The following is an 11,959-nucleotide window of genomic DNA, read 5'->3' as shown; positions in this document are numbered from 1 at the left end:
GATCTTAGCATTGATAATATTTCTTTAACCCTGTATGACTCTGTTACAATTTCAGATATGATTATCGACAGCAAATTTACTTTTGAAAAACACTTTGTCTGTCTTTTCTTCAATTACAAAACAAAATTGGCTTAGTGAGAAAATCTTTTAATATTTTCTATGATCAATTTATTCAGAAAAAATTTTAATTCCTCCATTATACTTTGTTTCAAGTTTGTTTTCCTGTCTGGTCTTCAGTTGCTGATTGTCATCTTAATTGGTTAGTCAAGAACTTACCGTCTATTAAATTTCTCATTCCTGATATAGATATTAATCTTTTCCACCGTCGTGCAATTAGTTCCTTTTGCATATTTCATAGGAGTTTTCATAATTCTGACAATCCTTTACATTAAGAGCTTCTCGGACAGTACTATCCTCTTCTTAATGCTAGGTATACAGTTAATTTCAATAGTCACGCCTTCTCAATAATACACATTGTTCGAGAAGTTTTTTTTTCCAGCTGTGATCAAGTTGAGGAATGATCTTCCTAATCGGGTAGTTGAATCAGTATGACTTATCAAGTTCGAAACTACAAGAAATGTTTTAATGTTGAACAGGCTAACAAAAGCCTCTTTTTAGTTTATATATGAAAGATTTTTTTAACTATTCTTAGAATATTCTATTTCTATTCTTCATTACTTCTTCTGTAGTTTTCTATAATATACCATCTCTTTAGTGGGTTGTTTTTCCATGTAAGAGCCATTGAGCTCATAGTATCCCATTTTTTCAACTAGGGTAGTAGCTTAGCTACAACAACAACAACAATAACAACAACAACAACAACAACAACAATAATAATGATAATGATAATGATAATGATAATGATAATGATAATGATAATGATAATGATGATGATGATGCAGTGAGAAGATAGATAATCTGAATTCCGCAGTTTTTTCAGTCTAATTCCAAATTGGTTACTATAAAAAAACACACACACAGTAAAGGAGAACAATCGATATCTAGATTACCTAATGCATTTTCAACTAACAATAATGAAAGGAAACTGCTCAATACTTCATAAGCTAATTAAAAATCTGTAACTAGTTACTGAAAACGTCGAATAGGCTAAACTTAAAGTTGACTAGTTAAAATTCCCCTTATTTGGCTCCGATTTTAAGTGAGATATCTAGTAAGGCAACAGGTGCATAGGAGGGACATAATGAACATCTGAGGCTCCAAAAACAGAGGTCTGTGTTATTTTTCCTAATTGCTATTCAAGGTCATCATTAAAGTTTATATTAATTCTTTTTTCGTAGTTTTAGGTCATTTCTTATTATATATAGAAAATTAAACCGGTGAAGTAAAAACCTTTTGTGATAAAAATTTTTTAGAAAGTCTTGAGTGCTAAAAATGTATGTATTTTCGATGCAAAACAATACAATGTTTTTCTAATGCATTTGTGGCAGATATAGTTTTTAAAGTTGCAAAATATGTGGTTCGTGGAACTATTATTTAAACTACATAGATTAAAAAATCGTTTCCATTTCATGTCATTTAGTTTTTCTAGAAGCTCGAGAAGTAATATGAATAAAATATAATTGGGGCAAAATGATTGATAAACAAGTATCTTTTTTCATAGGATTTATGTTTGTTTGTATGAAGAATTGAAGAAAAACCCACAGATAGAATGAGTAGAGATATGTACAATTAGTGATTAGGTGGAACGCTGACTATATCGTTTTAACTCTTTAAAGAAAGGAATTGTGATAAACTATTACTATCATGATTATAATATTAAACATGTACATGATTAGAGTTCAAGATATGATTAATCAAATCATTTCCAACTGTCATATCAGAAAATAATATATTTTTTAATGTATTCAAATCCTGTTACTCCTGGATATATTGGACAAAGTCATTCAATGATATCAGTTGGCTAAATCTTTCAGTGAAATATTTACTATCTTTGAAAGAGACGTTTTTCATTGTTGACAGATGGGCCGTCGAAAAAGAAAGAATCAAGACCCCTCTGAAGGAAAGGTTCCTCAGGATCATCAACTAACACCAACTGGAAAAGAAGAAAATTCGCATAAATTTCAGCAGCAAACAACGAGTTCTAAGGATGAAATTACGGGAATTAATGGAAATACTCTTACTCAAGGCGTAAAAGATTTTCTTCATTTTGTCGGGACACATAACACATTGGAACCTCAGCCACACTGCAGCCGTCAAGAAAGTTCTAGCGAGCTCACTGTGGAAGATTCTTCCCCAGTCAATAGATTACTCTCGAGAATCAGAAAAAGTTTCTAATATCAAGTTGAGAAGAAGAGATTATAAATATTCACGTTGTAATGAAAGGAAGTCGAAAATCGAAAGGCATGAACGCAAATACTTTGGCAAAAAGCCTTTTACTTGTTTGGAGTACAACAAAGGATACATGAAAAAGCATCACTTAAAATACATTGGCGAAGTCATACCGGAGAAAAACCATATGCTTGTTCATCTTGCAGTTCTAGATTCGCAACAAAATCAAGCTGTGAAAGACATGAATTCATTCATACAGAAAACAAACCACATAAGTGCTGGCAATGCAATTTCAGATGTTCATTGAAATATAATCTAAAGACACACGAACGCACCCACACTAAACCTAAGCCTGAAAAACAACGATTATTTCCATGCACAATTTGTCCTAGTGAATTAAGTTCAAGATGGATCCTCAATAAACACCAGATTATCCACGAAAGGAATGCTCCATTTATTTGCGATCGATGTCCCTCAAGTTTTCTTGATAAAAATAGCCTTGTGAAACATTATATTGTTCATGATTAAGCTCTTGTCGGTGACATATTGTCTTGTGTTCATTGTCCTTTAATGTTGCCTCCGATTACCATTCTGAAAAATCACATAAAAATCCGCGTTCAAGATAATCCGCTCATTTGTTTCCTTTGTCTATCCAGTTTTACCATCAAAGAGACTTTTTGCTACATCTCGAACTTCATGGAATTTCTCATTTAAGCGACCGTTTGTCTTGTATGCGTTGCTTATTTAAAAGTACTTCCGCTTATGCATTTGTAAGACTCGCAAAAATACTTATCAGCAATTAATATCCTCTGGTGCTTAGAGTCCTTTCAATTCTAACTCCAGTGATTCAAAGAATTCTGCCATGATCTTCAATATCTTAATATATCTGAATATGTAAAATGCAATCCTTTTTAAGGAAGTTGGGAGAAATTAACACTAATAAAATTATTTTTTTTCAGATAAGAGCAATTATGAACCAGGTACATCAAGGTATTGTGCCAAAGTTTGATATGATAGTTGACTTCATTCTTATTGATCATATAAAATAGGGATTTTAGCATTGTACCAAACTTTAAAAGTTTAATAATATTACCAGTTAATTTTAAGTATCTATAATATCATTTTATCTTTATGTAAGGTAGTATAAATTACATAAAATGTCTGAGATTTTACGTAAAATTGTATTGGGTACCAATAATATGAATGTGGATTGCTTGTAAATAAAAGCGTCTAATATCAAAGAGATTTTCACACTATCCTGCTTATATTGCATTATCATAAATGATTATCAAATCTTCATCACATAACAAAAATTACTTATTATTATCATAAAATTCTCAAATCATTCTAAAATACCATAAAATCATAGATGTGAATTTTAATTATTAATAAACTCGAATGAAAAAAAAAAATATCAGTGCGGTAAAGTATCTTGATAGGTATTTGCATATAAAACCATCAAATGAAATAGAAAACAGTTGCGTGAAAAAATAGCAGAGTGGGGATAACGGCATGCTTCAAAATAGTAGCACGCACTTACTTTCTGGTCGTAGACGTTGAATGATCAAATAAGATTGTTCGATTTTTTTTTTTTTTTCATGTATGAGCCTTAAACCCCGAGAAAGCTGCTGACCTTCAAACAGAAAGATAATATTCCAATAGTGTATTTTCTTTTAGTTAAATCCAATCATACTTTTCAGGAAAGGCATAATGAAATTCATCTAAAGTCTGGAGGTGACTAATTTCTCTTGAAAGAGAGGACTGAAAGGATGAACAATTTTCTACAGTTGCATATGAAAGAAGTAAGAAAGTGAAGGTGGAGAATAGAAAGTACTTCCTCTGTAGGAAAATATACAACTGAATTATATAAGAATTTAACGGCTATTTAATGTTAGCAAAATATTACCAAAGTATTTCCGGTGGCAGTTAACTTTCGAGTAATTTCAAATTACTCACAGCAAAATAGCAACGATAGAAAAAGAGAGTCTTAAGACATGACTAATTTTTTCACGAACACCATTATACTCAGAAAACTATAATGAAGATTTATTTATTAGTTTCATGAAATAAATTGATGAAAATGAGATAATATTAATATCAATTGATAAATATTTCCATGGATAGAAATAGTATATGTAGAGCCATAGGCTTCCCCAGCCCCGCCTATAGGTTAAAAGAACAGTGTTGATACAAACACTAATAAAAACTCTGAGGCTTCAGAAGGGAGCTTGAACTCCTTACCAACAGATTGCTAGTCAGGGAGTGGGAGAGAACGGAATGGACTTTGATGATGTTAGCCATGTGCTTATGGTTCCAAATTAACTTTAATTATCTTTATAGATACATCTGTAAATTAAGCAATATTTGTTTTTTTTTCCCACAGGTAATCACTCACACACACACACAAGAAAATGTATTGGAGTCCTAGAGGAAAATATCAGCCGTACTAAAAAGTGCAAAGAAACATTTTCCTTTGACGGATATATAACAAGAATACCTTTGAATTTATTTACTGTCTTTAGATTACACTGTTCAGTACAAACACATAAGACAGTCTTTTTAAGTAAATGAAAAAAAAAAAACGACAGTTACTTATAATACATTTCTAATACAACAATGAGATTTGGTAAGTCGGATTTCTTTTTCTTTGAAAAAAAAGAAAAATCTTGACTACAAAAATCATAGACTACATTCAAGTGTCTGTTTCTACTCGCCTCAGAGGTAACAGATTTTGAAGTTAACTGTCCTTTTTAGCAAAACGAACATAGGCACGAAGTAAAGACTTCATATATTATTATTATTATTATTATTATTATTATTATTATTATTATTATTATTATTATTATTATTATTATTATTATTATTATTATTATTATTATTATTATTATTATTATCACATTCTAAGCCACAACCCTAGTTGGAAAAGCAAGACACTATAAGCCCAGGGGGCCCAAAAAAGGAAAAAAGCCCAGAAAGGAAAGGAAACAAGGAAAAATAAAATATTTTATGAAGAGTAACATGAAAATAGATATTTCCTATATTAACTATAAAAATTTAACAAAACAAGAGAAATTGAAATTAGACAAAATAGTGTGCCCGAGTGTACCCTCAAGCAAGAGAACTCTAACCCAAGACAGTGGAAGACCATGGTACAGAGGCTATGGCATTACCCAAGACTAGAGAACAATGGTTTGATTTTGATTTTCATTTTATATAAGCTATAAAATGACTTATGTCCACCTGTTCAACAAAAAAAAAAAAAAAAAAAAAAAAAAAAAAAAAAAAAAAAAAAAAAAAAAAAAAAAAAAAAAACATTTGCTGCAACTTTGAACTTTTGAATTTCTACTGATTCAACTACCCGATTAGGAAGATCGTTCCACAACTTGGTCACAGCTGGAATAAAACTTCTAGAATACTGAGTAGTATTGAGCCTCATGCTGGAGAAGGCCTGGTTATAAGAATTAATTGCCTGCTTATTATTACGAACAGGATGGAATTGTCCATGAAGATCTGAATGTAAAATAGTAAGAATTATGAAAAATCTTATGCAACATGCATAATGAACTAAATGAACGGCGGTGCCAAATATCAATATCTAGATCAGGAATAAGAAATTTAATAGACCGTAAGTTTCTGTCCAACAAATTAAGATGAGACTCAGCAGCTAAAGACCAGACAGGAGAACAATACTCAAAACAAGGTAGAATGGAAGAATTAAAACACTTCTTCGGAATGAATTGATCACCAAAAACCTGGAAAGATTTTCTTAATAAGACAATTTTTTGAGCAATGGAAGAAGATACAGACCCAATGTGTTTCTCAAGAGTGAATTTGCTGTCGAGAATCACGCCTAAAGTTCTAAAAGAGTCATACAAAGTTAATGTAACATTATCAATACTGAGATCCGGATGTTGAACCACTGTCCTTGACCTACTTACAATCATACTCTGAGCTTTGTTAGGATTCAACTTCATACCTCATGATTTGCACAATGCACTAATTTTAGCTAAGTCTCTATTAAGAGATTCAGCAATCCTAGATCTATATTCAGGAGATGGAATTTATGGAAAGAGAGTAGCATCATCTGCATATGCAACAAGCTCTTTTTATAGGCCAAACCACATGTCATGTGTATATAGTATGAAAAGTAATGGACCAAGAACACTACCCTGTGGAACACCAGATATCACATTCCTACACTTACTATGGTGCCCATCAACAGCAACTCCTTGAGATCTATTACTTAGAAAATCAATAATAAAGCTATGAAATGACCCACCCACTCCCAACTATTCAAACTCTCATAATTAACACGGTCAAAGGCAGCACTAACATCAATGCCAGTCATACGAACTTCCTGACCGAAATCAAGGTATTTCTGTACAGCATTGGAGATTGTCAGAAGGGCGTCACATGCTCCAAAGCCTTTACAAAATCCAAATGGCAAACTAGGGCATAGATGATTACCTTCAGCAAACCTATTAAGACGTTTTGCCAGAAGACGTTCAAAAACTTTAGATAATGGGAGTTTTGGAAATTGGGCGTTAATCAGTTGGATTTGAGCTACCACAAACTCATTTACATAGTGGAGTAAAATTAACAATTCTCCAACAAGTGCTAAAAGCTCCTCTTCTTGCTAACTTGCACAAAATAACAGATAACTCTGGAGCTGAGAAATCTGTAGTCTTTATGAAAAAAAAAAAAAATACTCTTTTGGTGTACACCTCCATAAGCATCAATGTCTATCAACAGACCTTTAATTTCACGAGATCGAAAAGCTAAACTAGTTAGTTTAGCCTCAAGAAAACAGGAATGAGGAAGTTAAAGTTTTATCATTACTCTGTTTACTGTCAAAAACATCAGCCAAAAGGGTTGCCTTTTCCTATGGACAGTGAGTGACTGAGCCATCTGGTTTAAGTAAAGGAGGAACTGTTCCATCTACACCAAAGAGTGCAGATGTATGGGTAGACCACCATTAATCTTCCTGAGTTGTACCAGAAAGTGTTTCTTTTATGGTTAAATTGTATTCCTTTTCAGTTGAAGCATAAACTCTTTGAGCAAAAGCTCTAAGCTGAGTATAGTTATTCCAGGTCAAATCTGATCTGTTACCCTTCCAAATATGATAGGCCTCCTGCTTCTCCAAATAAGCACGTCTACAATCATCATTGAACCATAGTTTGTCCTTCACTCGGTGCCTTAGCACATGAGAAGGGATACGCCTATCAATTATGTTGACCAGATTCGCATTCAAAGGGACAACAGGATCAACACTACTATATAATTGGGACCAATTCAAGCACAAAAGATTATGCAAAATCCCATTTCAGTCTGCTTGAGATTTCATATAAATTTTACAAGAGTATGATAACTCAGGGACAGGCTACCCAGTCTTCACTACTAATGGAATCAAGGCATGATCAGATGTCCCGACTGGAGAATCAACTTTACTAGTTATAATGCTAGGGGAGTCAGTGAATACGAGGTCCAAACAATTTCCTGACCTTTGAGTAGCTTCACTTATGATGATTTGCTCACCGCCTGATTCTGAGGCAAAGTTTTAAGCTCTCAAGCCATGGTGATTGGTAGGAGAGATAGAAATTAACCACTCCCTATGGTGAGCATTAAAATCACCAACAAAGACAAAAGAAGCCTTTTTTTTTATATATTAGCCATCATGGTAAGAACATAATCAAAGATAGAATCATTCATGTCTGGATTCCGGTAGATCGACCACAAATAAAAGTTGCTATGCCTGCCACAAACTTTTATTACCTGAATCTTATGACATACACATTCATAGCAGGACTTATGAGAAGCAGGGTACTCATTCCTAATATACCCAGATTCCGGAATTCCAAACCTATTTTATAATGCTTCAAAACTTTTAACAGATATCATGCATCTTCTTTGAAAAGTTATCACTAAAACGAATAAGTTTTAATAGGTTCATGAGATTTGCGTAAAACTTCTCTTATTGGTGGTAGGATTAGCTCTTATCTTATTGTATGAGGTTTATCAAACTAAAAGAAATCAGGACTAAGATTGTGCATGGTGTGTATCACGCCTGTATCACGCAAGCTCGTGCACAAATAACGGTATCATTATCGCTCTCCCCTTGTATTGATAACCTGTTCATGCATCATTGTGTTTGAATTTTTGTGCCATTCTCCCTTGAATAAAGTTGTATATAAACTCATGCTTCGTCGAAATAAAGTTGGTTACATTCACCTTGCTTCTCAGTTATTATATAACTGATGCATCCACACAGTTTCTTGAAAACTATTACTAGATTATTGTGCAGTGCCAGTTGATACAATACTATTAGTTTTGTGTTTCGGAAAGTTTTCTCGAAGTGATTAGAAATAGGCATTTTTTATTTGCTCTATCAGAAAGTATTTTCTTTCATTTTTCAGAGGCCTGTAAGCTTTCATGTGCACACACATACATACATTCTTCCACATACATACATACATTCTTCCACATGATACAGCATATTACACAACTCGCACACGATTACGTGCATAAGACGATATGTCATAGAACACAGAGCATTTGCAATTTTGTTGAGGTTATCCGTTGAACCCACTCTTTGAACCAATTCTCGCTTCAGGTTCTGCACCATAGTAGAGTGTATATATGCCTCCGCCATGCTCTCATGAACCCCACCCCCTCTTACACTCTGTCTGTTTTCTATTTCCTATATTCTCTCTCTCTCTCTCTCTCTCTCTCTCTCTCTCTCTCTCTCTCTCTCTCTCGTTTGGGAGCGGCATCTTCTGACATATAAGAGGGAGAGTGTCCTTGCTCATATAACACGTTTAGAATATCGAGGAACCTTTATACAGAGAAGGTGACACGAATTTCACCTCCATGATGCTGTGGAACAAAACCTAGAACAATTTCTGGTACAATATCCAGAGTACACCAATCGTTTTATAGAATCATAAAAAGAGAGAAAGAGATCGACAGAGGGTAAGGAGGTGGAGTGGAATTAGAGAGAGAAGGGAAATGATGATCTGTGGAGATGTGGCATAAGTTGGGGAATCTGTTTAAATCCAGGTGCCCTCCTCTATCGACTCTTTCTCACTGCGTTGAGTTTAGTTCAGGTTATGTTGGTCACATCAAAGAACACCTCCCAACTGCAACTATACTCGGTATTGTACCTCTTTCCACAGCCTCTTTGCCGTTTCTGAAGACTATAAAAAGGGAAAATACAAAGGATGTCACAAACTGTGGCCATGTAAATATACAATCTTTACGTAATCAGACTATTCAAATTCGAGAATTGATAAACGAGAAATATTTTGATATGCTAGCATTATCTGAATCACAGTTAAATAACTTGGACAAGGCAAAGATCACTGAAATGACGCCCCCTACACATACCATCTTTCACATACCGAGAGAATGTAGGTCTGGTGGGGTGTCGAACTCTTTATTCATAAACGTTACTCAAATCTCAAAATGTTGAAAAGAACTAGTGTAACAACAAGCTTCGAATATATAGAAATAAACTTTACGGCAAAAAAAAAAAAAAAAAAAAAAAATCCTTTGTAACAATCTACAAACCTCCTAGAACAGACTCTAGTATCTTTCTTGAAGAATTCGGTGCTCCCATTGAGATGATTATCATGGAGAAAAACGAATCTGTGGAGTCTTCAATTTTTGGATGGATGACTCATCAAATCCTGACTCTGGCATTTAGTGAGTTATTAGTATCCTATCGACCAGTGAATAATGTCGACTGTACAACTACTTTAACTGGGCATACGTTGGACTTTGTTTTAAGTGATGACATGAATAATATTGTATCTGATATAAAAGTTGAAGAGAAATGTACTGTCTCCACAGTACACAAACTTATTACGTTCAGCCTACCTCTACAGAAACATGCATTAGTAAAGAAAATAAACTTTAGACAAATAACATTTTTCTCCTATCGTATTTATTGAAGAAGTTACAAAGAAAATAAATGATTCAATTAACATTCCCTGTGATCATGATGACCAACATCTGTTGGGAGCTAAGTGTGTTAACTGTCTTACGATCACTTATAATACAGTGAGTAAAAGTGAATATGATACCATGTGCTCACCGATGGAAAAGACTATACAGTAACTGTAAAAGACCAATCTCCTTGATTTGATGGAGAGACTCTGGTGAAAAAGAGGGAAGAAAAGACGTAAAGAAAGAAAGTGGAATAGCTTAAACACTGAAAGTACTTGGGTAGAATACAAACCTGCTACGTGTCAATGTAACTACCTAATAAGAAGGAAAAAAAGTTAATACTATAGGAGAAAGATCCGCGAGGTAGCAACAGACATAAATAAGTTATATCGACTCCTAATTTATTTATTTTTTATTATTTTAATAGGTAAATTTACATAGTATATATAGCAAGTATCTATATACACAGATATGACACTTTTACAATATCTATTTTACATCATTTTTAATACTTAATACAACAAAAAACATTGACTCATTGCTTTAAACTACAAAGTACTCTATAAAGATTTTTTTTTTATTATTAATGACACAGTATGCTTGTTGAATATTTTCAACATATTGGCGGGTAAAATGTTTCTCTATAAATTATCGTACGATATCGACTCCTAAATGGTATAATGGTGGATACAGGGACCAAGAACTAGCAAATAATTTTCTAGTATTCTTTATGAACAAAATTGAAAATATAACCAGGTCATTTGTAAATACCAACATCAGATTAATGATACACTAGGCATATAGACAAAATTAATACGATTTAGCAACATAACACAAGATGACATCACCAGAATTATCAAGGGAGCAAAGAAAACCAACTGCACGATCGATCCTATGCCAATATCTGAAGTAATTGGAGAGAGAAACTGTTCTAGTCTAGCCAAAATAATAATGAGAATAGCGAATGCAAGCATTGATGAATGTAAGTTTCCTAAATCTGAGAAAATGGCGATAGTGACAACAGTTCTGAAAAATGCACTGGACTACCAAGAATTAAGCTCATATGGACCTATATCGAATCTATCCTTTATTTCAAAAGTGCTTGAATATGTAATTCTTGAACAACTAGTCAGTCACTTAGAATTAATAGAAGCTTTGCCTGACAACCAATCTGCTTACAAAAAGCTATACTCTACGGGAACAGCCATCTGCTTTGTTGTAAATTATATACTGGATATGATGGATGAAAATAAATGTGGTATTTTAATATTGCTCGACCTCAGTGCTGCATTTAATACAGCTGTGCATGAACTGCTACTAAATGATCTACGGTCCATCGGTGTTGAAGATCAAGCCGTCGAATACCTAAAAGACTACTTAGTTTGTAGAAATTAGTGTGTACAAATTGCAAACTCTTATTCATCAAATGAACCCTTAAACAGAGTGGTAGCCCAGAAAGTGTACTTGGCCTAATCTTATTCTCTATACTATTGGTCTATCGAAAATACTACAAAAGCATGACGTTGAACATCACCCAAGTTTCTCACGCTGTTTCTCTTACCCGCCACCAAGAATTCAATTTTGTTCCCATTTAATTTTAGTTGTTTAAATGTCATCCATTCTCTAACAATATCAAGGATTCGGTTTAGAGTTTCAGTAGTGTCATCTATATCATTTATGGATAAGTAAAATTGTGTGTCATCCGCAAATAGTTTGAACTTAAATG

The 11,959-nt window shown here is 33.5% G+C and overlaps 1 long non-coding RNA gene across 1 annotated transcript; it reads left to right on the top strand.

The window, feature by feature from the left end:
* Nucleotides 1-1,176: 1,176 nt before the first annotated feature.
* Nucleotides 1,177-3,530, top strand: LOC137624971 (uncharacterized). Its single transcript, XR_011040787.1, has 2 exons — nucleotides 1,177-1,229; nucleotides 1,981-3,530. It is a non-coding gene; the product is annotated as an uncharacterized lncRNA (long non-coding RNA).
* The last annotated feature ends 8,429 nt before the right edge of the window (nucleotides 3,531-11,959 follow it).

Source organism: Palaemon carinicauda, chromosome 31 (genome assembly GCF_036898095.1).
Source record: "Palaemon carinicauda isolate YSFRI2023 chromosome 31, ASM3689809v2, whole genome shotgun sequence".
NCBI classification, from domain to species: Eukaryota; Metazoa; Arthropoda; class Malacostraca; order Decapoda; family Palaemonidae; genus Palaemon; species Palaemon carinicauda.
The sequence above is the reverse complement of the archived record's forward strand: the minus strand, read 5'-3'. Positions and strand labels throughout refer to the sequence as shown.